Source organism: Asparagus officinalis, chromosome 8 (assembly GCF_001876935.1).
Source record: "Asparagus officinalis chromosome 8, Aspof.V1, whole genome shotgun sequence".
Lineage (NCBI taxonomy): Eukaryota > Viridiplantae > Streptophyta > Magnoliopsida > Asparagales > Asparagaceae > Asparagus > Asparagus officinalis.
In genome coordinates, this window is record NC_033801.1 from 69,190,628 (window position 1) to 69,216,462 (window position 25,835).

The following is a 25,835-nucleotide window of genomic DNA, read 5'->3' on the forward strand; positions in this document are numbered from 1 at the left end:
CAAGGAAGGAGATCTGGTCCTCGCTGCTCGTCGATCGATAATCCTCAACTCCAAGAAGAAAGGTAAATTTGAATCCAAATGGGAAGGACCGTTTGTGATAGACACAGTCTACTCAAACGGCGCATATCGCCTAATTACTCAAGAGGGCGCCCGGCAATTAATGCCAATAAATGAGAAGTTTCTGAAAAAGTACTATCCCTAGTACATTCAGGATAACCCATTTACCAGGAAGTTCCTCGAAGGATATTACACTCAATATTCTAGAGGATAACCCAAAATCATTTTCACCACCAAAATCCCTCACTGATCAATTTCAATTAATAGTGAGTCCACCAAAAATGTCTTTCTGGCCCAAACCACCAGCAATTTCCCCTCTTGATTCTTTTCATGAACAAGAGGTCCACTTTCAGTTCAGAGTCCCCTTATGATAAACGAAAGAACTCCCTTCTTTTTCTCTTTGGTTAAGCCTTCTCATGGTTATAACCTAAGTTGAAATTTCTCTTCGATAAACGAGAAACTCATCTTTAGATTAGATAACCAGTCCTATAAAAGGTAACTTTATCTAGATCTTCCAGATTCTCGGAGTGGAGATCCCACTTCTAGTTTCTTTTGCGCTGGAAATAGAATATAAAACTCTTCCTTTCCAGAATCAAGGAATAGAATATAAAATTCTTCCTTCCTTGTATTCGGGTTCGCCTTCACCCTAAAAGAAGACCGGGAAATAGAATATAAAATTCTTCCTTTCCCACACCAACCTTTTTCAAGAATTTATCAATCTAGGATTCATCCTAGGAAGTTTATCCCGAATCCTAAGCAGGGATAAGTCTGCGCCTAACACGCGCTGCCGGTTTAGTCTTTTCTCCGTAGAAAAAGACACCAGAGTTCGATTCTGGGATATTCTATCCTGAAACCTAAGCAGGGATAAGTCTGCACCTAACCCGCGCTGCCGGTTAGTTCTTAACCGTTAAAAAGAACACCCGTTAACATATTATTCCTTTAGCACAACGTTACATGCGGAACGGATTTAGACAATTCGCATGCTAGCCCGACTCAAACGGTAGTCGGTAAAGGCTAATCAAATCCGTTGAAGGCTGGGGGTTAGCCAAAAATCCTGAAGTTAACACCTAACACGTGTCGCCGGGTAGCCTATTCCCGTAACAAATGGTAAAGCCTATGTATTCAACATCATAGCACAAAGTCTCAGAGAATTCACTCTCTTAGCACAACATTACATGCGGAACGGATTTAGACAATTTGCATGCTAGATTGATTCAAACGGTAATCGGTAAAGGCTTATCAAACCCGTTGAGGGCTGAGGGTTTGCTAAAAATCCTATGAGTATTATGGTCAATCATTTCAAATGGAATGAGGAATCATAATAAAGATAAAGATAAAAACTAGTTCCACTAAGAGAATCAAAATTCAAAATATTCAGCAAATGAACTCATACATCAAGCCCATGGCTAAAAATCTGCTGACTAAACTTAGACAGCTTCTCATCATAAGCTTGCCTAAGCTCATCCTGCAACTCAGCTCTGATGGACTCTTCAGTCGCGGCTAAAGTCTTCACAGCAATCTCCTCCGTCGCAACCAGCTTCTGCTTCAAGGATTTCAACTCATCAGATAAAGCAGTGTGGGCTTACTGATCCTGTACCTTCGTCATCTGAAGAATACTCAAAGTCTCCTCTTCTTCACGGAGTTCTCTTCTGAACTGGTCAATCTTGGTCTCACAAGAGGTAATAGAAAAATCAAGCTTGTCGAGTGAAGACGATCTAATAGCAAGGTTGGCCTCAACTCGGTGTACCCGATCCCGCTGCACCTGAATCTCGAACTCAGCAAAAATTCGAGTATCACGCCATGTCTGTAAGCGAGCATCCAGATTGGCAGCAATGAACGAAGAGGCACCTGCATCCCGGAGCTCACGAAACATCTGAAGCTCGTGCTCTAGACAATCAAGGTCATCAACTATAGCCTTCGCCAGATCCGGGTATCCTGCGTCCCTTATTGAATTTATCCTAGAATCAAGGAAAGGCTTAAACTGGTGAAGGAAAAGTCCGCCGTGGAAGAGTTTGCCAATCATAGCATTCATGAAGGAGAAGAAGGAGCGGACTTCTATACAGATGACGATCTTCTCAAGGTCGCTGTCTGATAATAACTCCTTCACAAGGACATGAAGCCGAGAAGAAAGCCCTACACAAAAAGGAGAAATCCGTCAAAAGCCTTGATGATGAAATAAATAACATTTCTCAGTTGCTTAATTTATACCTTCTTCCCCTTGAGTCACTGGGAGTAGTGGAGGTGTAACGGCTGTGGATGTATCAGCTAGTGTAGTTTGTCTCACAGCCGGCCCTAGATAGAGGAAAAGAGGCTCTTTTATAGCCTTGAACCAGTCTTGAATCGGACCAAACCAGGCTGAACCAGTCCTGAACCAGTCCTGAACCAATCTTGAACCAGGTTGAACCAGTTCTGAACCAGTTTGAACCAGTTCTGAACCAGTTTGAACCAGATTTGAATTAAAATTCAAATTGGAGCTGAACCAAGTGTCGAAACGACTTCAAAACGACCGACGGTCCAGTCCCTTATTTATTCACTCATCTCCCATATATTCGAAGGGGTTGGAGGAATTTTGGAGCCTAATTACTGCCTTTTTTGGGTCATTATTAGGCCGGCTCGGCTCATTCTCAATACTCCAATAAGGTATACGAGTATAAACTATTCCCTATTTTTGTTGAGAAGTTTCTGGAGAGTATTTTTCTAAAAATATTCTTAAGGATAACTGAACAAGACTCCAGTAGACGTACGAGTATAAACTATGTCAAACGCCGGACAACGCGTCGCAAACGAGGACTCAACGCCAACAATCGATGGTCAGTTCTATGTTGAACCACCAAACACGAGCTAAAGATCAGAAAATCAGGAATCGACTTCAAGCTCAAAATTCCGATAACGGTCAGACAATAAATGCAGCACCGGAACCCTTGCAGACATTCGACAAAGCACCGAATAACTTGGAGGGTTGAAGGAATCAAGAATAGAAGCCATTCCAAATTCCCGTTACACCGACTGAAGGTTGGGACAATCATATCCAAAGTATTCCAGACTCTTCTATAAAAGAATGAGGCTGAAATACTTTGGAGGGGGTATCTGTAAGCGTATAAAACTTCTTATAAGTCCCTTAACACATCTCGGCACGGTGATTCGACAAATCAAACAAACCAACGAACCATCGGGCGACATATCCAAGCATGATCGTTAGACCACAACATCAAAGCTAAGTGAGATGCGACGAAGCAGATTAACGAGGCGACGAGGTTAAACACCAAAGCGGATTTACTGCCAAATCAGGATCCAGACTGCCAAATTAGAGTTCAGATCAACGACGAAGCTCGGATAAACCAATAAACCGCGAAACCGGACAACCGACCCAACGGAGAACACCCGGGAGAGCTCGGCCAGTACTGAGTCATTCAGGTGGCTCGGTGGCCGAGCCACCCAAGTGGCCGAGCCACCTGGCCGAGCCACGGGTAGATCTGGGCCCAGATCTGAGCCCAGATCCACTTTCAGTGCCTATAAATAGAGGATGAAGAGCTCATTGTTTGGAGGTTGGACTTTTGGACGAAACTCTGCCGGATTGTGAACTCGACTTCGGACTTTTGAAAACTCAGAAAACTCAGACTTCTAGATTTGGTTCTTAGCGATCATCCACGCAAAATAAGGCAGGAGTTCGAGAGAGATCAGATCTGAGATCTACACGGTCATCCTCCGGATCAAAGCTTGGCCTTTGATCCCGAGAAGAGTCTCGATTTCGCTTGGTCGATTTCGATTACTAAAGGCTATTATTTCCTTGGTGAAATAATCCCCTCGACTGTTATTTCCTTCGTGAGATAACACCCGTCATACCGTGTAGATCCGACCGGATCAAGATCGCGTGGTGGTCCACGGATTAACCCCAGCGCAGGCAAAGAACCCACACAAGCGAGAGACCGCAAAACAGGATCTCGCGATTCGTTCGACAAAAGGAGAGTTGTAATTTTTATTTCTTTTTGATTTTGTTGTAACCAGATCTTACAAAAGACCGGATCTTTTGTAACCGAAAAACTGTTACTTGAGAAAGCAATGACTTTAATGAAAGCAACTTTCACCGCGAACACTAATCAAACTTTCCAATTGCAACCTCAGCAACAGCCGTAGCAACAAGCACCGCAGCAATCTCGGTCGCAATGGCAACAATGGCCTCAGAAGCAAAAATCTTCGGAGCCAAGATTTCCTAAAGTGTACTCCTTCAAAGATGACGAAGTTCCCGGCATCTTTAAGTACCAGTTGGAGAATAACAAAATCCAGCTGCCGTCGATCGTGGATCAAGAAGGGGCTAGCAAAGTGACGGATCCGAAGTATTGTGCATACCATAGAGCGGTCCATCACCCTACAAAGTCATGCTACCATCTCAAGGATAAAATCCAGGCGTTAATTGATGTAGGCGCCATAACCCCAAAGCCGTCCAAGAATGTCGGAGCAAATGCAGTATCAATCAGCTTTGGATCAGTGCCCACAGCATGGTTTAAACCAGAACGCATCACCAAAGTTGAAATGAAGATAGTGAATGACGACCCATATGGACAGAGCCAAAAAGGACTTGTGCCACACAGAGCCCCAAACGGCGAAATCCTCTAGGTTCATCCCGACTTAATTGAAGACGATCAGTGGACGACTTCCTCGATCAAAAAGGGTAAAGGCAAATCCTGCAATGCTACCTCCGCGATCTTCGAAGAGGATGGTAATGAAGCTCTTACCTTCCCGCTCTCCGAAGAAGAACAAGAAGTCTTTGCCACTAGAAGCGAAAATGAGTATCACTTCAACTATCTGGGTGTGATTACGAGTCCTAGACCGGTTGAAGAAGCTCGACAACAGCTGGTTAATAAACAGAAAGAAAAGAGGCCCCAGGAGGTTCAGAATCCGAAGCAGTCTCGTTTCAATCGTCCGATTGGAAAAGATAATCCGGAAAGCTCGAACACTCCGCACGTCTTCGATATTATGGCTCAACTAGCTAACATCCCAGCACGGATAGGAAAGCTCGAACACTCCGTACGTCTTCGATATTATGGCTCAACTAGCTAACATCCCAGCGCGGATAACATTGTATGAGTTTATACGGTTGTCTAAAGAAACCAGGGAAGCCTTGCAAGAAGCCTTGGCCAATTCAGAAGTGTTCCTTACTCGGATCAAGCCGGCACTTGAAGAGTCAGAACTGTTAATTCAACGCTGCAACATAGCGGCTAAAAACCTTCCCTGCATTACCTTCACCAAAGAGGATATGCAGACGAAGAATTCAAACCATGATCGACCCCTATATTTCATTGGGTACATTGGCTCCAGCAAAGTCAACCGAATCCAAGTCGATCCGGGTTCTGCTGTGAGTATTATGCCGCTTCGCTTGATGCATAACCTCGGCATTCCAGTTAGCAAGTTGGCGTCCACAGGCACTGTTATTGGCATTCCAGTTAGTAAGTTGGCGTCCACAGGCATTGTTATCTATGGATTCAACACTAGCGGGTCAAGACCCTTGGGTAAGATCCGGGTAAAGTGTCAAATGGTAGATTTGAAGACAGAAGTCACATGTTATGTGATCGATGCCGAGACTTCATATAACTTACTATTGGGTCGGCCTTGGATCCATAGTAATGTTATAATTCCCTCTACTCTTCATCAGTGTTTGAAGTATGTCGACACTGATAATAAGGTTAGGACGGTGGTCGCGGATAAGCAACCATTCAAAGGGTATGAGAATTATTTCACTTATTCTCTCCTTTATGGTAACGAATCTGATACAGAACCATCGGTCCAGGGCACGGACAGCGGAGAAGAAGCTGATTCCGAAGCCGGATTCGATTACAATGGTGGTTTTGTTTTAAATGACATTGTACCCTTTGTAATCAATCTTGACGATGATCAATCGTCAGATGGCAGTTGTAACTGGCAACTTGCCACTAATGAAATAAATAATGATTTAGAGTACTCCCTGTCTCTTGATGATGTGATAAAAGAATTGTATGATAATCCTGATTTATATCTGCCGTTTCAATCGTCCTATATAGTAAAGGAACGCCTCCAGCATTCTTTCGGAACAACCCTGGTCATCCCGACCAAAATAGGAGGCGCAAAAGAAGTGATTTATGGCAAAGGAAAAATCTCTCCATTACCAGATCATTTCTTAAGGGAAGATGAGAATGATGACAAACCTGGTCAGCATTTATCTAAGTATAGTCCGGAAGCGCGCAAGCTCATGGAAAAGCAGGGATATGATTTCACACTCGGAGAAGGTCTATACTTCGATCGAGGTCCTCGTGTTCCAGCCAAAGCGGCATATGTACCAAAAGGGAGACCCGATGATTATTATAAATACAGATGAGGGTTAGGGTATGAATCTTCTTCAGAAGACGAATGCTGCTGGTTAATTAATGACCAATCATCTAAGCAATACAAAAATGGAAATTCGCCAGATTCCTCGGAATGGGATTCCGATACCAGTCTGGGGGAAGCTTTCAAAGCTCTAATGGCGAACATGGCTACAGCTGATCCGTCCACAATGGAGAACGATGATCAAATGTCAACATGGGAAGACCCGTGGGTTCATCACCTGAACATGCAGTATGGTGATAGGTTCGAACAGAGAGAACCCCCCACTGAAGATAAAATAGTCCAAATTAACATGGGTGACGAGGCCAACCCAAAGCCTATATTCATCAGTGATGGTCTTCCCTCAAATGAGAAAGAGGAATTAATTGCTCTCATCAGGGAATATATTAACGTCTTCGCTTGGAACTATGAAGACATGCCAGGGCTCAACCCCAATGTAGCAATGCACCGCCTCGATATCAAGCCGGAGAACTATGAAGATATGCCAGGGCTCGATCCCAATGTAGCAATGCACCTCCTCGATATCAAGCCGGATGCCAAACCTGTCAAACAACAGCAAAGACGGTTTCGTCCGCAGATTATGGAAGTCATTGAGGCAGAGGTTAAGAAGTTGATCGAATTAGGATTTATCCGAAAGGAGCAACATCCAGACTGGCTAGCCAAAATTATTTGATTTCTTACATGTCCAAAAGACGACTTTCCTCTCCCAATCATAGATGTCATTATCGACAATACATGTGGATTTGAGAGAATGTCTTTTATGGATGGTTTTTCAGGATATAACCAAATCAAGATGCACCCAGATGACGAGAAGCATACAGCGTTCAGAACGCCCCTCGGTGTCTTTTGCTACACGGTGATGCCTTTTGGTCTAAAGAATGCAGGCACCACGTACCAGCGAGCAATGACTAAGATTTTCCAAGAACATCTCAGGAAAACAGTCGAATGCTACGTTGATGATTTGGTAGTAAAAAACCGCAACAAAGAAGACCACATCAAGGACTTGAAGACGATGTTCGATCTCATGCGAAGTCATCAATTGAAAATGAACCCCACTAAATCCTTCCTCGGAATGTCCAGTGGAAAATTCCTTGGATTTGTCGTCACCACTAAAGGTATACATATCGATCCTGATAAGGTAAAGGCGATACATGAACTGAAACCCCCTAGAAATCTAAGAGCGCTCAGAGGATTGCAAAGGCGGTTAGCTTACATCCGGCGGTTCATCTCAAATCTTTCTGGGAAGTGCCAACCATTCTCTAAACTAAATAAGAAAGGGGTGTCATTTATTTGGGACGACGCCTGCCAAAAAGCATTCGAAGATATCAAAACATATCTGACGAATCCTCCCGTTCTCGTTGCACCAAAATCAGGTAAACCGTTCTTGACTTATCTCAAGGCGATGAACCACTCGATAAGTTCTTTACTAGCACAAGACGATGATAACGGGCACGAACAGGCAGTCTATTACCTAAGTCGGACCTTGGTAGGCGCCGAGTCTCGATATCCGATGATTGAGAAAGAATGCCTCGCATTAGTATTCGCAATGCAAAAGATGCGGCATTACTTGGTCAGACAGACGATTTACGTCATTTCTAATGTTAATCCAGTACGGGTATTTATGACGCAACCGGCCTCTATGATTTGGCGGTTAGCGAAATGGGCCCTTCTCTTGTCCCAATACGATTTTGGCGGCAAACCCGACAACGGATACAGCAGAAGTATATGATGACTTGCCGGATGAAACCCACGAAGTTAACACTACATCGCACCAACAAGTATGGCAATTATACTTCGATGGTGCTTCGAGGGCAGTTAATAGGGCAATAACCCCCGGATGTTCTACAGTATCCTCCGGAGTTGAAGTTGTCTTAATTTCCCCAGGGAAGCATGTGATGCCTCGGGCGTATTCACTGACTAGTCCGTGTTCCAATAATGTAGCCGAGTACAACACGCTTCTCATTGGACTCAGTTTCGCCAAGGAGCTGGGGGTCGAATATCTCGAAGCTTTTGGGGATTCTCAATTGATAGTCAACCAAGTCCGTGGAGAGTATGAAGTCAGGAACCAAGACCTGATCCCGTACCACCAGGAGGCCATCAAAATGGCAGATTCTGGTCTGAGTCCTGAGATTGGCGTTTTCCCATCATTGACTACGTCCAGTATGGTATTTTGCCAGAGGATGTAAAAGAAAGGGAATCAATCCGCCGAAGAGCACCAAGATTCTTCTATAATACCGAGACCCATACATTATACCATCGAGGGTACGATGGTTTGTTACTCCGATGTCTTTCGAATAAAGAAGCAGAAGAAGTTCTTAAGGAAGCACACGAAGGAGAATGTGGTGCGCATCAGCCCGGTCCCAAACTGTATGATCGCATCAGGAGAATGAGATATTTTTTGCCAACAATGGTTCGTGATGCAATCGAATACGCCCGAGAATGTCATGCCTGTCAAGTACATACAAATTATATGCACCAACCACCAGAGCGTTTACACACATCAACCACATCTTGGCCGTTCGAGACATGGGGTATGGACATTGTCGGTCCTATTTTTCCCCCTTCAGTCAAAGGTGATCGATTTATTCTCGTAATCACGGATTCATTTTCAAAGTGGGTTGAAGCGATTCCGCTTAGAGAAGTAAAAACGAACAACGTCATTAATTTCATCAAACATCATGTCATATACCGACACGGTCTGTCAAGACGGATCATTCATAACAACGGTCCACAGTTCATAAGTAACGCTTTCGTCAGGTTTTGTGACAAATTCAAAATTCAAGATGTTTCGTCAACAGCTTATTATCCCGCTGCGAATGGATTAGTTGAGGCTTTTAACAAGACGATCATTAAGATCCTGTCAAAGCTCGTGAAGACCAATAAACGAGACTGGGATGATAAACTCGGTGAAGCACTCTGGGCTTATCGTACCACCATACGCACACCTACAGGAGCTACCCCATATTCGTTGGTATACGGATGTGAAGCTGTGCTACCACTGGAAATCCAAATACCATCCCTTCGGATCGCTCTCGTAACTGGGATGACAACAGAAGAACAACATCAGAAACGTCTCGAAGAACTCGAAATGTTGGATGAAAAGCGCTTGGAAGCTCAACAACACATTGAGTTTTATCAAGCCAGAATATCTAGCGCTTGGAAGCTTCAAGGAAGGAGATCTGGTCCTCGCTGCTCGCCGACCGATAATCCTCAACTCCAAGAAGAAAGGTAAATTTGAACCCAAATGGGAAGGACCGTTTGTGATAGACACAGTCTACTCAAACGGCGTATATCGCCTGATTACTCAAGAGGGCACCAGGCAATTAATGTCAATAAATGGGAAGTTCTTAAAAAAATACTATCCCTAGTACATTCAGGATAACCCGTTTACCGGGAAGTTCCTTGAAGAATATTACACTTAATATTCTAGAGGATAACCCAAAATCATTTTCACCACCAAAATCCCTCACTGATCAATTTCAATTGACAGTGAGTCCACCAAAAGTGTCTTTCTGACCCAAACCACCAGCAAATTCCCCTCTTGAATCTTTTCATGAACAAGAGGTCGGCTTTCAGTTCAGAGTCCCCTTTCGATAAACGAAAGAACTCCCTTCTTTTTCTCTTTGGTTAAGCCTTCCTATGGTTATAGCCTAAGTTGAAATTCCACTTCGATAAACGAGGAACTCATCTTCAGATTAGATAACCAATCCTATAAAAGGTAAGTTTATCTAGATCTTCTAGATTCTCGGAGTGGAGATCCCACTTCTAGTTTCTTTTACGCTGGCTGCCGGTTTAGTCTTTTTTCGTAGAAAAAGACACCAGAGTTCGATTCTGGGGTATTCTATCCTGAAACCTAAGCAAGGATAAGTCTGCGCTTAACCCGCGCTGCCGGTTAGTTCTTAACCGTTAAAAAGAACACACGTTCACATATTCAACATTGTGGCAGTTTGTTATTAATAACACCAAAATCCATGCCTTACACGCATGGGGAATTTCATCCTGAATCCTAAGAAAGGATATGCCGACGCCTAACACGCGTCGCCGGTTTAGTCTTTCTCCGTAGAAAAAGACACCAGAGTTCGATTCTGGGGACTTTTATCCCGAAGCCTAAGTAGGGATAAGTCAGCGTCTAATACATGTTGCCGGGTAGCCTATTCCCATAACAATGGCGAAGTCTATGTATTCGAAGTCGTAGCAGCGAGTCTCAGAGAATTCACTCTCTTAGCGCAACGTTACATGCGGAGCGGATTTAGACATTCTGCATGCTAGCCCGACTCAAACGGTAGTCGGTAAAGGCTTATCAAACCCGTTGAAAGCTGGGGGATAGCCAAAAATCCTGAAGTCAACACCTAACACGTGTCGCCGGGTAGCCTATTCTCGTAACAAATGGTAAAGCCTATGTATTCAACATCATAGCACAAAGTCTCAGAGAATTCACTCTCTTAGCATAACGTTACATGCAGAACGGATTTAGACAATCCGCATGCTAGCCTGATTCAAACGGTAATCGGTAAAGGTTTATCAAACCCGTTGAGGGCTGAGGGTTTGCCAAAAATCCTATAAGTATTATGATCAATCATTTCAAACAGAATGAGAAATCATAATAAAGATAAAGATAAAAACCAGTTCCACTAAGAGAATCAAAAGTCAAAATATTCAGCAAATGAAATCATACATCAAGCCCATGGCTAAAAATCTGCTGACTAAACTTAGACAGCTTCTCATCATAAGCTTGCCTAAGTTCATCCTGCAACTCAGCTCTGATGGACTCTTCAGTCGCGGCTAAAGTCTTCACAGCAATCTCCTCCGTCTCAACCAGCTTCTGCTTCAAGGATTTCAACTCATCAGATAAGGCAGTGTGGGCTTGCTGATCCTGTATCTTCGTCATCTGAAGAATACTCAAAGTCTCCTCTTCTTCACGGAGTTCTCTTCTGAGCTGGTCTATCTTGGTCTCACAAGAGGTAATAGAAAAATCAAGCTTGTCGAGTGAAGATGATCTAATAGCAAGGTTGGCCTCAACTCGGTCTACCCGATCCCACTGCACCTGAATCTCAAGCTCAGCAAAAATCCGAGTATCGCGCCATGTCTGTAAGCGAGCATCCAAATGGGCAGCAATGAATGAAGAAGCACCTGCATCCCGGAGCTCACAAAAAATCTGAAGCCCGTGCTCTAGACAATCAAGGTCATCAACTATAGCCTTCGCCAGATTCGGGTATCCTGCATCCCTTATTGAAATTATTCTAGAATCAAGGAAAGGTTTAAACTGGTGAAGGAAAAGTTCGTCGTGGAAGAGTTTGCCAATCATAGCATTCACGAAGGAGAAGAAGGAGCAGACTTCTATGCATATGACGATCTTCTCAGGGTTATTGTCTGATAACAACTCCTTCACAAGGACATGAAGCCGAGAAGAAAGCCCTACACAAAAAAGAGAAATCCGTCAAAAGCCTGGATGATGAAATAAATAACATTTCTCAGTTGCTTAATTTATACCTTCCTCCCCTTGAGTCACTGGGGGTAGTGGAGGTGTAACGGCTGTGGATGTATCATTTGGTGTAGTTGGTCTCACACCCGGCTCAACAAGATCAGTCTCGACGAATGCTTCTGTCAAACACAAAACGGAATTCTCAGATGCATCACATTATAGCTGCACTAGTCAAAAAAATGTCTAGTCCTATAATTAACTTGAGAAGAGGCACGTACCTTCAGAAGGACCATCCTCGGTACTCTTAGGGAGTGTAGACTCAGGAAACATATCTTTAGGCATCTGGTCATCAATCTGAGGAGAGCCATACATGAAGTGGAGCATAGGAGTGTCCACAAGCAAACCTTCCTCGTCGAAATCATCAGTCAAAAAACCTGACACAAGAAAATATAAGTGCAAAAGGAGAATAAAGAGACAACGACCAATGGAAATGAGTTACCTCTCATGGGTATGTTAGCCTCTCTATTCCCAAGATCCACGTTTGCCTCCTGCAAGTTATCTAATAGAGCAAGAAGCATAGAGACAATTAAGGGAGGCACGAATTCTGAATCGTTCAACTCCTTTTTTTGCAATCTAAAGGGTATATTGTCAATGGTAGATGTACCTGGATTCGTTGAATCGGGTCCTACATTGATAGTCTCCCTAACGTCGGCAGCTTCTGCAGGCTTTTCTACCTGGTGTGGTGAATCAGGCTCACTAGAAGATACAAAATCATGAGGAGCAGGATCAGGACTCATCTCGCTATCCCCACGCTCTCCTACATAGAGATGGAAAAGCATGAGTCGAAGTTCTGAATGATCAAGAGGATGATCTATAGGGTAGATGTTCCCTCCGTCGCTAGCGGGATCATCACCAGCCAAATCCATCTCAGATGCTCGCGAATCTGCACGCAGCTTGTGGGCTAATCTCTTCCGCCTAGCAGCTGGGGCAACAATCGAAGGTCTCGCCTGGAAAAAAGGATGGAATTCTTCGTCCATGTCAGCCGCGGTCCCTGAAACATCAAACAATTGTCAGGATTAATAATTCTGGAAGACAGAAGGAAAAGAATAGGTAGCTAACCTCGCTCGGAACAGTCCTCGTAATCTTCAAGATTTCCGCCTGAAGCCTCATCAGCAGAATGGAAGATCTTCTTTCCCTCTTCGTCAATCCGACGAGTCTTGCTCCATGTCCTCTGTGACCGAGCATTTTCCCAAATCACACGAGAATCAGCCTGAGAAGCTTCCTCGGCCACTAGCTCTGCAATCGGCTTCACGAGGACAGTTGTATAAGCTGCTAACAACCACCTGCAGCTTAAGAAGGTGAGATTCAACTGCCGCTCAGCACTCGGGAGACTGAACTTAGCACTGTAGGATCGCTGCAATGGCACTCAAACACTAGAAGGGGGGTTGAATAGTATTTATGAAATCTAATGCGGAAACTTTAAATTTCAATAAAATAATATCACAAAGAGTAAGAAAGATCAAACCAATTGTGTAGATAATCACAGAAAATTGCATACGCAAACACAAGGATTTATACTGGTTCGGTCCTCCAGACCTACATCCAGTCCCCAAGCCTCGCTTGAGATTTCTCCACTATTTCCACTTGCAAAACCGCAAGCACTTGCAACCCGCAAGCAAACCGTACAACCTTGACAATCTTCAATTGCCAATGCCACAACAATCTCTTCTTTCAAGAGATTATCAAACTGAAACAAAATGGTACAACTCTTTCTCTTCCTATAAGCCTTGATGTGTAGATGTGAGTGACTTACAATAGGCTATAGGAATGGTTTTTGTTCTAGAGTAATGGAACTTTAATCAAGAACAAAACTGAAATTTTCATGCAGTTTTTCTCTTCAAAATGATCTTAAGAAGTCAAGAAAAACTCAAATTTATATAAAGGAATTCTCATATGAAATTTCAGAACTTAACACCTATTTATAGGTATAATTTTCGTTCAAAAATATTCAAAAAAAACTGCCAAAAACGTTCACAAAACGTTCATATTCATTTGAAAAATATACCTGTTGGAAGCACTGTCTGGTCGACCAGATTGAGGCCTGGTCGACCAGACAGACTTTTTGGAAAATGTCTGTCCGAGTCTGGAGCCTCTGGTCGACCAGGTACATATCTGGTCGACCAGACAGAGTTTTTTCTGACTCTGTTTCTGGTTCAGTTATATCTGGTCGACCAGACATTTCTTTGGTCGGCCAGAAACTATGTTATACATATTTTCAATAGTTTAAAATGTTATTCATTCGTTGATTAGACTTAGGATTATACTTAGAATATTTTCTATGATTTTCTAAGTGATTAGTGTGTTGTGTGTGTGATCAAGGCTTGTACAAAGATTCTAAAAGAAAAGACAAAATTACATCACTCTTGTAAAGTATATTTTCTTCTTGAAGCGCGAAGTGACTTGATTAACTTCATCTTTTTGATCTTTGAAATCTTGTCTTTGATATAGCCTTAATATCTTGATTGTTGCTTTGAGATGTATATCTTGAATCTGCAGTAAAATATGTTAGATAAACAATTATTTGTTATCATCAAAATACAAGAGATATTGTAACATCAACCATGTTCCCAACAATCTCCCCCTTTTTGATGATGACAAATAATATTGAAAAACTTTAATTAAACATACTTACTCCCCCTGCAACAATGCATACATGTTAATTTAACACACAAAAAAAATAGCACTTATTAGTAATCCTAATATTGTATAACAATATTTCAATATTGCAATAGTTGTCAATATTTCAATATTCTAATATATCTCCCCCTTTGTCATTAACAAAAAGAAGAATAGAAAGGGAGATAATAATAAATAATGAAACAATTAATACATTTCTTCAATACAACCTAATATTTCTTCAACATGGCCTAAAACTTCAAATAAATCTTCAAGATTATGCACATAGTCCATTACATCTCCCATCCAAATAGGAAGACATAAGCTTGCAATGAAAATTAAGTTTTCTATGGGAGTCATATTGAATGTATTGTGTTGTTTAAGAAGAAATATTTCTCTATTTATAACCATGGAAGTAGTTATTAGAGACTAACCATCAAGTAGTTATTTAAGAATTGGTTAGAAGAACTAAAATATGAGTTCAAAAATTTATGAAACATTTCTCTTATGTTAACCAAGATAAATAACAAGAATATTTGCTAAAAATAAAATTCATTAAGCAAAAGCAAACATACTTGTTCATTAATAACTAGCAAAAGCAAACATATCAAACATATTATTAATAAGAGTTTTAGAGTTCATACCGACCGTTCCAATTCCTACCACTTGACCCTTGTTGTTGTCACCGAAGGTAACAGTTCCTCCATCTTTAAATTGTATGGAAGAAAATAAGTCCTTGTTCCCGGTCATGTGCTTGGAACAGCCACTATCTAAAATCCATGTTTCCCTTTTATTAGGTACCTGCAAAATAAAAGAAATATGTTTTGGTACCCTTTAACTTTTGGGTCCATGAGATTAGCATTTAGGAAACCAAACCCAATAAGAATTTGGTTTACCTACATTGTATGAAAGATAGTTTTTAGAATCACAAATATCCTTTTTGTAATTTGATAAGTATATCTTTCTATCACTTAAACATGCATTTTTAGGAACCCAAATGTAGTTGGATTTTAAAATATTCTTACATGCAACTTTCTTCATATGCATTTTTCTATCATTATGTAAAAATACCTTAGAACTAGCATGCATAGATGTATCACTATGTGCATGATAATTACTTTTCACAAATTTAGAATATAAATAAGCATAATTTTTCTTTTGCATAGAAGAGTATGTTTTCTCATTACTGGAGTTAGAAACATATCCTAATCCTTGTTTACTCTTAGCAGGTAATTGATAAGAAAGTAGATTATCTAGATTCTCTTTTCCTTTGTTAAATTTACCTACATTCATTAATATAGTTTCATATTTGGTTTTAAGACTTTTAACATTATCATCCAAATTTGAAATACGAACTTTAAAGAAATCACATTCTTTTTTAAGAAGTTGATTGTTACTAGATAACTTGTAATTTTCAGAAAATAACTCTTTATTCTTCTCTTTAAGATCTTCTATTTGTGAAGCATAAGGAGAGACTAAAGTGTTATTCAAATTTTCATTTTCATTTTTTAATATTTTAAAAGAAGAATTTAGTTGCTTGTATTTCAAAAATAATTCGTTAAATGCGTCAAGTAACTCATCATGATTACTTACTTGATCATCATCAGATTCATTTGCCATAAAGCACATATTCGCTTGATGATCTTCTTTTTCCTCTTCTTCATCTGAAGATGACTGGTCACTATCATCCCATGTTATCGACAAAGCCTTCTTATTTTTGTTCTTCACTTGTTCATTCTTGTTCTTTGTGAACCCGTTGAAATTGTTAGACGACTTCGATTTTAACTTTTGTTGTAAGGGACAATCTTTATTGTATTGTCCTGGCTTATTACAACCAAAACAAGTGACTTTGTTAGTATCTTTGAATTTACTAGAAGAGAACTTACCTTTCTTCAAGAATTTTCTGAATTTGCGTGTGATTATTTCAAACTCTTCTTCGTCATCGGAATCCTCATCATCAGTAGATGCTTGGAAAGCAAGAACCTTCTTGTTCTTATCTTCATTATCCCTTTTACGATCTTCAAGTTGCACCTCGTATGCCATCAAATTCCCTATCAAATTTTCTACTGTTAATGTGGAGAGTTCGTTGGCTTCCTCTATCGCGGTAGTTGTAGGCGTCTAAAATTGTCTACGGGAGCCCGCACGAAACTCGAAGCAATGAATGGGCTAGTCAAGAAGATTCGTCAAACCAACTCGTGCGCGTCGGTCAAACGTGTGCACGTCAATCAACTCGTGCATGCCGGTCAACGCGCACACGTCAAATCATCTCGTGCGCGTCGGTCAACGCGCGCACGTCAACCAACTCGTGCGCGCCAGTCAACGCGTGCACGTCAACCAACTCGTGTGCGCTGGTCAACGCGCGCACGTCAACCAACTCGTGCGCGCCGATCAACGAGTGCACGTCAAATCACCTCGTGCGCGCCAGTCAACGCGCACATGTCAATCAGCCCGCGCGCATCGATCAGCACGCGTATATTAACCAACGCGCGTTCGACGATCGGTCTCGCGACGAAGCATAAAAATCAACAAACCTGCGCGAGCGCAGGACAGAACAAACTGACCTGCGCGAGCGCGGGACGGAACAAACCGACCCGCGCGAGCGCGGCGGAATGATCCGACCCGCGCAAGCGCAGGACGGATCAATCCGACCCGCGCATGCGCGGGTCGGATCAATCCGACCCGCGCAAGCGCAGGTCAGACCAGTCTGCCGCGCAGTTTGGTACCCGAAACGCGTTTTGATGGTTTTAAAGTGGTTTTTCGCAGGATTCATATGTTCCAGGGGTTCTTAACTGACTTGAGATCATCCCCAAACGTGATTAGGCTGTTGTCAACTGAAGATAGAGCCAAATCACTTGTTCTCATCCAAATAACCGCATTCGAGGCCTATAAATATGAGCCAAAGGCCTCCATTTTTGAGATCTGGAATTTTATCAAGAGGACGAAGTGCTGCTGGATTGGAGAGTGAAGGAGTACGAAATTTCAGCAAAGGACAGTGAGATCCCGGCGAACTTCGGAGCAAAGGAGAAGCCGTTCGAAGGATCAAGAGGACGAAGTGCTGCTGGATTGGAGAGTGAAGGAGCACGAAATTTCAGCAAAGGACAGTGAGATCCCGGCGAACTTCGGAGCAAAGGAGAAGCCGTTCGAAGGATCTGAAGCCCGTACGTTCAAATCAAATACTTCCTCGGCGAAGGCGAAGCTCTGCCAAATTTTTCATCAACCGGATCCAGATCTAAGGCGGTCCACGGATAAACCCCGGCACCGGCGAAGAACCCACGCAAGCAAGAGCCGATAAACGGATCTTGCGTTTATTTTCAAGAAAGTTGCAATCTTTTTCTTTTGTTATTTGAATTCATTTGTAACGTTTAAAGTTTAATGAAATCAATGACTAAGGTGACTTTCGACGGAAACAAACGGAGGATTTTCCTAACCATTTCCACTTGTGTATAGACCTTTCCTAATGCAATTAGGGAGTTGATGATGTCGGTGAACCTTGTGAACATTTCACCAATTGTCTCATTGTCGTTCATCTTGAACATTTCAAACCTGTGCACTAAAACAAAATTTTTTGAGTCTTTAACCTTACAAGTTCCTTCGTGGGTTACCTCAAGTGTGTGCCAGATTTGATGTGCAGTGTTGGAAGTAGACACGCGGTTGAATTCATTCTTATCCATTGCGCAAAACAATGCATTCATTGCCTTGGCGTCAAGATTCGCATTTGTCCTTTCCACCAATGTCCATTCAGAATATGGAGTAGTAGGCTTGTTGTAATCAGACTCCACTATGTTCCAGAGATCAAATCCTATCGATTGAAGGTAGATCTTCATCCTACACTTCCAGTAGTTGTAGTTGGAACCATCGAAAAGTGGTGGTCTTTGAGTAGAATGTCCTTCCTTGAACTGTGATGTAGATGATGTAGCCATTGATATCCTTGATTAACCTGCTCTGATACCAATTGTAGGATCGCTGCAATGGCACTCAAACACTAGAAGGGGGGTTGAATAGTGTTTATGAAATCTAATGCGGAAACTTTAAATTTCAATAAAATAATATCACAAAGAGTAAGAAAGATCAAACCAATGTGTAGACAATCACAGAAAATTGCATACGCAAACACAAGGATTTATACTGGTTCGGTCCTCCAGACCTACATCCAGTCCCCAAGCCTCGCTTGAGATTTCTCCACTATTTCCACTTGCAAAACCGCAAGCACTTGCAACCCGCAAGCAAACCGTACAACCTTGACAATCTTCAATTGCCAATGCCACAACAATCTCTTCTTTCAAGAGATTATCAAATCAAAAACAAGATGGTACAACTTTCTCTTCCTATAAGCCTTGATGTGTAGATGTGAGTGACTTACAATAGGCTATAGGGATGATTTTTGTTCTAGAGTGGTGGAACTTTTATCAAGAACAGAACTGAAATTTTCATGCAGTTTTTCTCTTCAAAAATGATCTTTAGAAGTCAAGAAAAACTCAAGTTTATATAAAGGAATTCATTTATAAAATTTCAGAACTTAACACCTATTTATAGGTATAATTTTCGTTCAAAAATATTCAAAAATAACTGCCAAAAACGTTCACAAAACGTTCATATTCATTTGAAAAATATAGCTGTTAGAATGGCTGTCTGGTCGACCAGATTGAGGCCTGGTCGACCAGAAAGGCTTTCTGGAAAATTTCTGTCCAAATCTGGAGCCTCTGGTCGACCAGGTACATATCTGGTCGACCAGACAGAGATTTTTCAGACTCTCTGTTTCTGGTTGTTATATCTGGTTAGTATTTTGACTGTAACTTTCTCATCCGATATCGGAATGAGGTGATTTAAGATTTGTTGGAAAGCTCTTGAAGAGACCTACAACTTTGGTCTTTTAAGTTATTCCAGATACTAATTTCTAAGGGGTGTAAATGAAATGTTTTAAGACTCACTCAATATCTATAAACTCTAATGGCTAACATAGGGGATTTCTATTGTTAACCAACACACTAAGCATGTGTTAGTGTGTTCTAACACTATGTGTGTGCATGTGTGTGAGTGATCAAGGCTTGTACAAATTTCTAAGCAAAGAAAATATAAAATTACATTTTGACAATAAAGTATATCTTCTTCTTTGCTTCATTTTGCCTTGAACTCATCTATGTCTTGAGTATCTCTTTGAATATAATTGTCGATATAACTCTGATACTACAAAATAAATGTTAGCACATAATACACACAACATATAATATTTGTTATCATCAAAACAAACTAATCTTGGGGTCAAGATTCCTAACATTCTCCCCCTTTTTGATGATGACAAATATATGTTATTAAGATATAAAAATTTTAATCCCCCTGCATGAAATCATTAAATAAAATCTTTTACTCCCCCGGCATCAAAGCATTAGTAAAAAATTTAAAATTAAAATTTTCTATATAACTCCCCCTTTGTCATTAGCAAAAAGAAATAAACATAATTCTAATTAAAAATTTCTTTTCTTGGGTACCTTAATAAAAATATCAAGCACTTTGGTACCCTTTTATATTATATCATTAGGATTAGCCCTTAGGAATCCAAATCCACTTGGAATTTGGTTTCCATTTGTTAACATAAGTGTAATTCTTTGAATTGCAAACTTCATAAATATAAGATGAAATATAATAATTCCTATCATGAATATTCAAATTCTTAGGAATCCATATATACTTATTTTGTTTAGCATGAATATTCTTATTATTATTCTTCAAAACATAATCATTCTTTATAAAATACTTAGGAACAAATCCAATGCCAAAATGATTGTTTGAAGATTTTTGAAATGAGAGCAAATTATTCAAATTCTCTTTACTTTTATTGAATTTACTAACATTCAAACATATATCATCATATTTTAATTTAATAGAAGAAATATCTTTATCTAAAACATTAATGCGGATTTTTAAATCATTGCATTCTGATTTTAGATAAACATTCTCATTAGTCAAAATATGATTTTCTTTAAGCAAGGATTTATTTTCCTCTTTCAATTCAATTACTTGAGAATTAGAAATAGTAGAAGAATTAAAATCAGAAATTTCTTCAAGTAATCTTTTATTTTCACCTTTAAGAAAATTATGTGAAGCCTTTAATCTCAAAAATGTTTCATATAATTCATTGAAAGCATCTAATAATTCTTCATTATTGCATACCTCATCTTCTTGTGCCATGAAGCACATGTGAGTGGATTCCTCTTTTTGTTCTTTCATTTTGAATAACTCAAACCTGTGCACAAGAACAGATATTTTAGATTCTTTAACTTTATTTGTACCTTCATGAGTTACCTCAAGTGTATGCCAAATATCGTATGCAGATGTGGCCGTTGACACCCTATTGAACTCATTCTTGTCAAGTGCACAAAATAATGCATTCATTGCTTTTGAATCCAAATTTGCATTATTTCTTTGAGAAGTAGTCCATTCTGCAAAAGGAGTTGTTGGCTTCTCATATTTTGTTTCCACGACGTTCCAAAGTTCGTAGCCAATTGATTGAAGGTAAATCTTCATTCTGCACTTCCAATAGTTGTAGTTCGAACCATCGAACATTGGAGGACGATTTGTAGAGTAACCTTCCTTGAATTGTGATGTATTTGACGATGCCATCTTTCACCTTGCTCTGATACCAAATGTAGGATCTGAAATAGATACACTAGAACACTAGAAGAGGGGTGAATAGTGTTCTTTTAAAATATATGCAAAGTAGATTATAAATTGCAAAGAAAAATGGCAATCTCAGAAATTCACAATCACAAACACAAAGTTTTATACTGGTTCCACCAACCCGGTGTACATCCAGTCCCCAAGCAAATCCCGCTTGAGATTTCCACTATGATTTTGAAACCTTACAAAATCAAAAGCAAACCTGACCAATTTGCAAGACCATGCAAATTGCAACACCAATTGACAAGACCATGCCAATTGCCACCCAATCTCTAAACCAAGAGATCAACCCTCTCAAACCCGAGAGAAATCCTTTTTGAAGCAAGAACACAATTGATCCTATAAGCCTTGAATGTGTAGTGAAGTGCTGCAGTGGCTTAGGATTCTTTTAACTCTCTGAATATTGTCTATACAATCTCTAAGAATGATTGAAACCAAGGCAATATCAGAAACTCTCTTTTTCTAAACACTTAGCATGAAAATCTGGAAAATTAGAGAGTGAATATGCACAAAATGTTTGATCTTGCAAGTGTAAAACTTAGTTGTTGTTTTCTGATGTTTAAACCTATTTATAGCCTCTGAAATGACATAATTTTAAACCCAATTAACGTCCACAAAACGGCTATAAACAGTCACTTATTTTAAAACTGAAATCTGGAAAAACTGCTTCTGTAGTCGACTACAAGTCATAGTAGTCGACTACACTGAGTCTAAACAGACTCTGTGAAGTCAGAAAATTGCTCAGTAGTCGACTACAAGGCATAGTAGTCGACTACACTGTAAACTCAGATTCTGGAATTTTTCTGTTTAGTATTTTGACTATAACGTTCTCATCCGATATCGGAATGAGGTGATTTAAGATTTGTTGGAAAGCTCTTGAAGAGACCTACAACTTTGGTCTTTTGAGTTTTTCCAGATTCTAATTTATAAGGGGTGTAAATAAAATGTTTTAAGACTCACTTAATATCTATAAACTCTAATGGCTAACATAGGGGATTTCTATTGTTAACCAACACACTAAGCATGTGTTAGTGTGTTCTAACACTATGTGTGTGCATGTGTGTGAGTGATCAAGGCTTGTACAAATTTCTAAGCAAAGAAAATATAAAATTACATTTTGACAATAAAGTATATCTTCTTCTTTGCTTCATTTTGCCTTGAACTCATCTATGTCTTGAGTATCTCTTTGAATATAATTGTTGATATAGCTCTGATACTGCAAAACAAATGTTAGCACATAATACACACAACATATAATATTTGTTATCATCAAAACAAACTAATCTTGGGGTCAAGATTCCTAACATTCTCCCCCTTTTTGATGATGACAAATATATGTTATTAAGATATAAAAATTTTAATCCCCCTGCATGAAATCATTAAATAAAATCTTTTACTCCCCCTGCATCAAAGCATTAAAATTTTCTATATAACTCCCCCTTTGTCATTAGCAAAAAGAAATAAACATAATTCTAATTAAAAATTTCTTTTCTTGGGTACCTTAATAAAAATATCAAGCACTTTGGTACCCTTTTATATTATATCATTAGGATTAGCCCTTAGGAATCCAAATCCACTTGGAATTTGGTTTCCATTTGTTAACATAAGTGTAATTCTTTGAATTGCAAACTTCATAAATATAAGATGAAATATAATAATTCCTATCATGAATATTCAAATTCTTAGGAATCCATATATACTTATTTTGTTTAGCATGAATATTCTTATTATTATTCTTCAAAACATAATCATTCTTTATAAAATACTTAGGAACAAATCCAATGCCAAAATGATTGTTTGAAGATTTTTGAAATGAGAGCAAATTATTCAAATTCTCTTTACTTTTATTGAATTTACTAACATTCAAACATATATCATCATATTTTAATTTAATAGAAGAAATATCTTGACACAATTCCCAACTTCCAATCCGTGCACTTTGTGCACGGGGAATTTTATCTCAACTCCTAAATAGAGATAAGCCTACGCCTAACACGCGTTGCCGGTTTAGTCTTTCACCGAGTGAAAAAAACACCAGAATACGAGTCTGGGGACGTTTTTCCCGTAAGAAATGGCGAAGTCTATGTATTCAAAATCATAGCACCAAGTCTAGGAGAATTAACTCTCTTAGCGCAACGTTACATGTGAAACGGGTTTTAATAATTCACATGCTAGCCCGATTCAAACGGTAATCGGTAAAGGCACATCAAATCCGTTGAAGGCTGGGGGTTTGCCAAAAATCTTAAGTCTCGGAACGGACTTAAACAATCCGCATGCAAGCCCGATTCAAACGGTAATCGGTAAAGGCACGTCAAATCCATTGAGGGCTGAGGATTTGCCAAAAATCCTAAGTCTACGTCTAATACACGTCGCTGTTTAGTCTTTTCACAGGAGAAAGACGAAGTCTACGTATTCAATATCGTAGCACTAAAAGAGTTAACTCTTTTAGCATAACGTTACATGCGGAACGGACTTAAACAATCCGCATGCTAGCCCGACTCAAACGGTAGTCGGTAAAGGCTCATCAAACCCGTTGAAGGCTGGGGGTTTGCCAAAAATCCCACAAGTATTATGGTTGATTATTCCATACGGAGTAAGACATCATAATAAATGAGACATAATGAATGAAAAAAAGACATATTTTCTATTAATAAAATTGAGTTTGCAGGTACAAGAGTTACAATCAATCTACATGAAGTTTGTGACTACAGGCTTGCTGTTCAAGTTTAGTCAATTCCTCTGTATAAGTTCGCTCAAGCTCACACTGCAATGCAACCTTGAAGGATTCCTCGGCGAGGGATAATGTTTTCGCAGTCTCTTGTTGGATCTTGGCTAACTTCTGTTTCGAGAGCTCCAATTTTCCGGATATCACAACTCGTGAACGCTCCAAGTCACCCTTCGCCATCCCCAAGATAGCCAAGGCCTCCATTTGATCCACCCGACTTTGTTGCGTTTGAATCTCAAGTCCAGCCGAAGCCCGAGTGTCGTGCCATGCTTGTAGACGAGATTCCATCCAAATGGCTGTGTACGTTGAGAAGGGTCCAGTTAAGCCTATACGACATCCTCGGCTCAAGTTAAAAGTCATAAAGACCAACCAAAGAACTCAGTCATGTATAAGTTCGAATTCAAGGCATATAAGGTTTTTGAGTCATGTATAAATTTGGATTCAAGGCATACACAAGTTGGGACTCAAGTTATTTCGACCACATACAAGGTTGGATTCAGTCGCATCGGGTTCAATCATGTATAAGTTCGAACTATGCAAGAGTATAATCATGTACAAGAATTCAAGCCCTACGAGTTCAATCATGTACAAGTTCGGACCATACAAGAGTGCGATCACATACAAGGATTCATTTATGCACGAATTCAGTTATATACAAAGCTCGAGTCATACACAAGCTCGAATTCAAATAATTCGGCCATGTACAAGTTTAGGCCCCACTCAAATACACATACAAGTTTGGGTCTAATCATCAACAATTAACCAAGAGTCAAAATTCGACCTCGACAAGGCACAAGTCCAAGAGCACCAACTCGAGAAATCAGTATTGCCACAATTTTTTAGCCATGAACAGTCCAAAGTTTCAGCCATCAATTTCAGGTTTTCCCCCAAAGTTCAAGAACTAAAGTTCAATTACCAAGCCTAAAGATCACAGACACAACAAAATTGAAACAGAAGCATTCGAGGTTCACCTGAACTCGAGAATAGCATGATCTGAATTGAGAAAACCCACCACTAAGCAAAACTCGAATCTGAGGCAAAGAGGGAGCTGAGATCCTGACAAGAAATCAGAGTGAAAACCAAGTCAAATCGAAGAGGGGTGGCCAAAATCAAGAACAGAAATATTAATTCTAACTTAAATTCGGAATTAGGGTTTCAAACCCCCTTTACAGTTGAGAACACAAGATGGAACTTAGCCAAAGCTGAGGATGATGCCTACCTGAATCAAAGTCGGCGAATTCGACGAGGAGAATCGCACCAAGCCGTCGAAAACCTAGCTCTTGACTTCGGTTGGAATAAAAGGATAGAGTGAAAACCGAGTCAAATTGAAAAGGGGTAACCAAGATCAAGAACATAAAGCTCAATTTGTACCTGAAATCGAAATCCAAGGCAGGAACTCCACCCGATGCTTAAGCTCGAACTCACGTTGGAAGAATCACAAACCCTAGGTTTTAATCTCCCTTTACTCGGATCCAAGTTGGAAGAAGAGGGGAAGGAATTAATGTGGAATTTAAAGGATTTGGGGAGTTCTGATCTTGGAGAAGTTCTTGGATGGCTAGAACTCAAGGAGAAAAGAAACCGAAATTTTAGAGAGAAGGGAAAGCCGGGACCGATGAAGAAGGAAGAAGAACAAAAGAGAGAATCGGATTTTTTTTTTAGCCCTCTCCGACCCGCGTTCCGCGGGTCGGATTTGTGTCCGACCCGCGTGCTCGCGGGTCGGATTAATCCGACCCGCGATCACGCGGGTCGGATTCATCTGACCCGCGTGAACGCGGGTCAGACCCAGTTCAAGGCCCGTTTTGCCGTATTTTCGTCCGTTTTCGTCTGTTTTTGAAATTTTCGAAGGTTAACCTCATCTCCCGGACAATTTCACGGCATTTTTGATCATATTTGGAATGTTCAGAGTTCGACCTCATTTCCCGG

At 40.3% G+C, this 25,835-nt stretch overlaps 1 long non-coding RNA gene across 1 annotated transcript; it reads right to left on the reverse strand.

Annotated features, from left to right (window-relative positions):
• LOC109822490 lies at positions 24,920 to 25,536 on the reverse strand. Its single transcript, XR_002242153.1, has 3 exons — positions 25,284 to 25,536; positions 25,132 to 25,196; positions 24,920 to 24,968 (listed from the first exon to the last, which is right to left on the reverse strand). It is a non-coding gene; the product is annotated as an uncharacterized LOC109822490 (long non-coding RNA).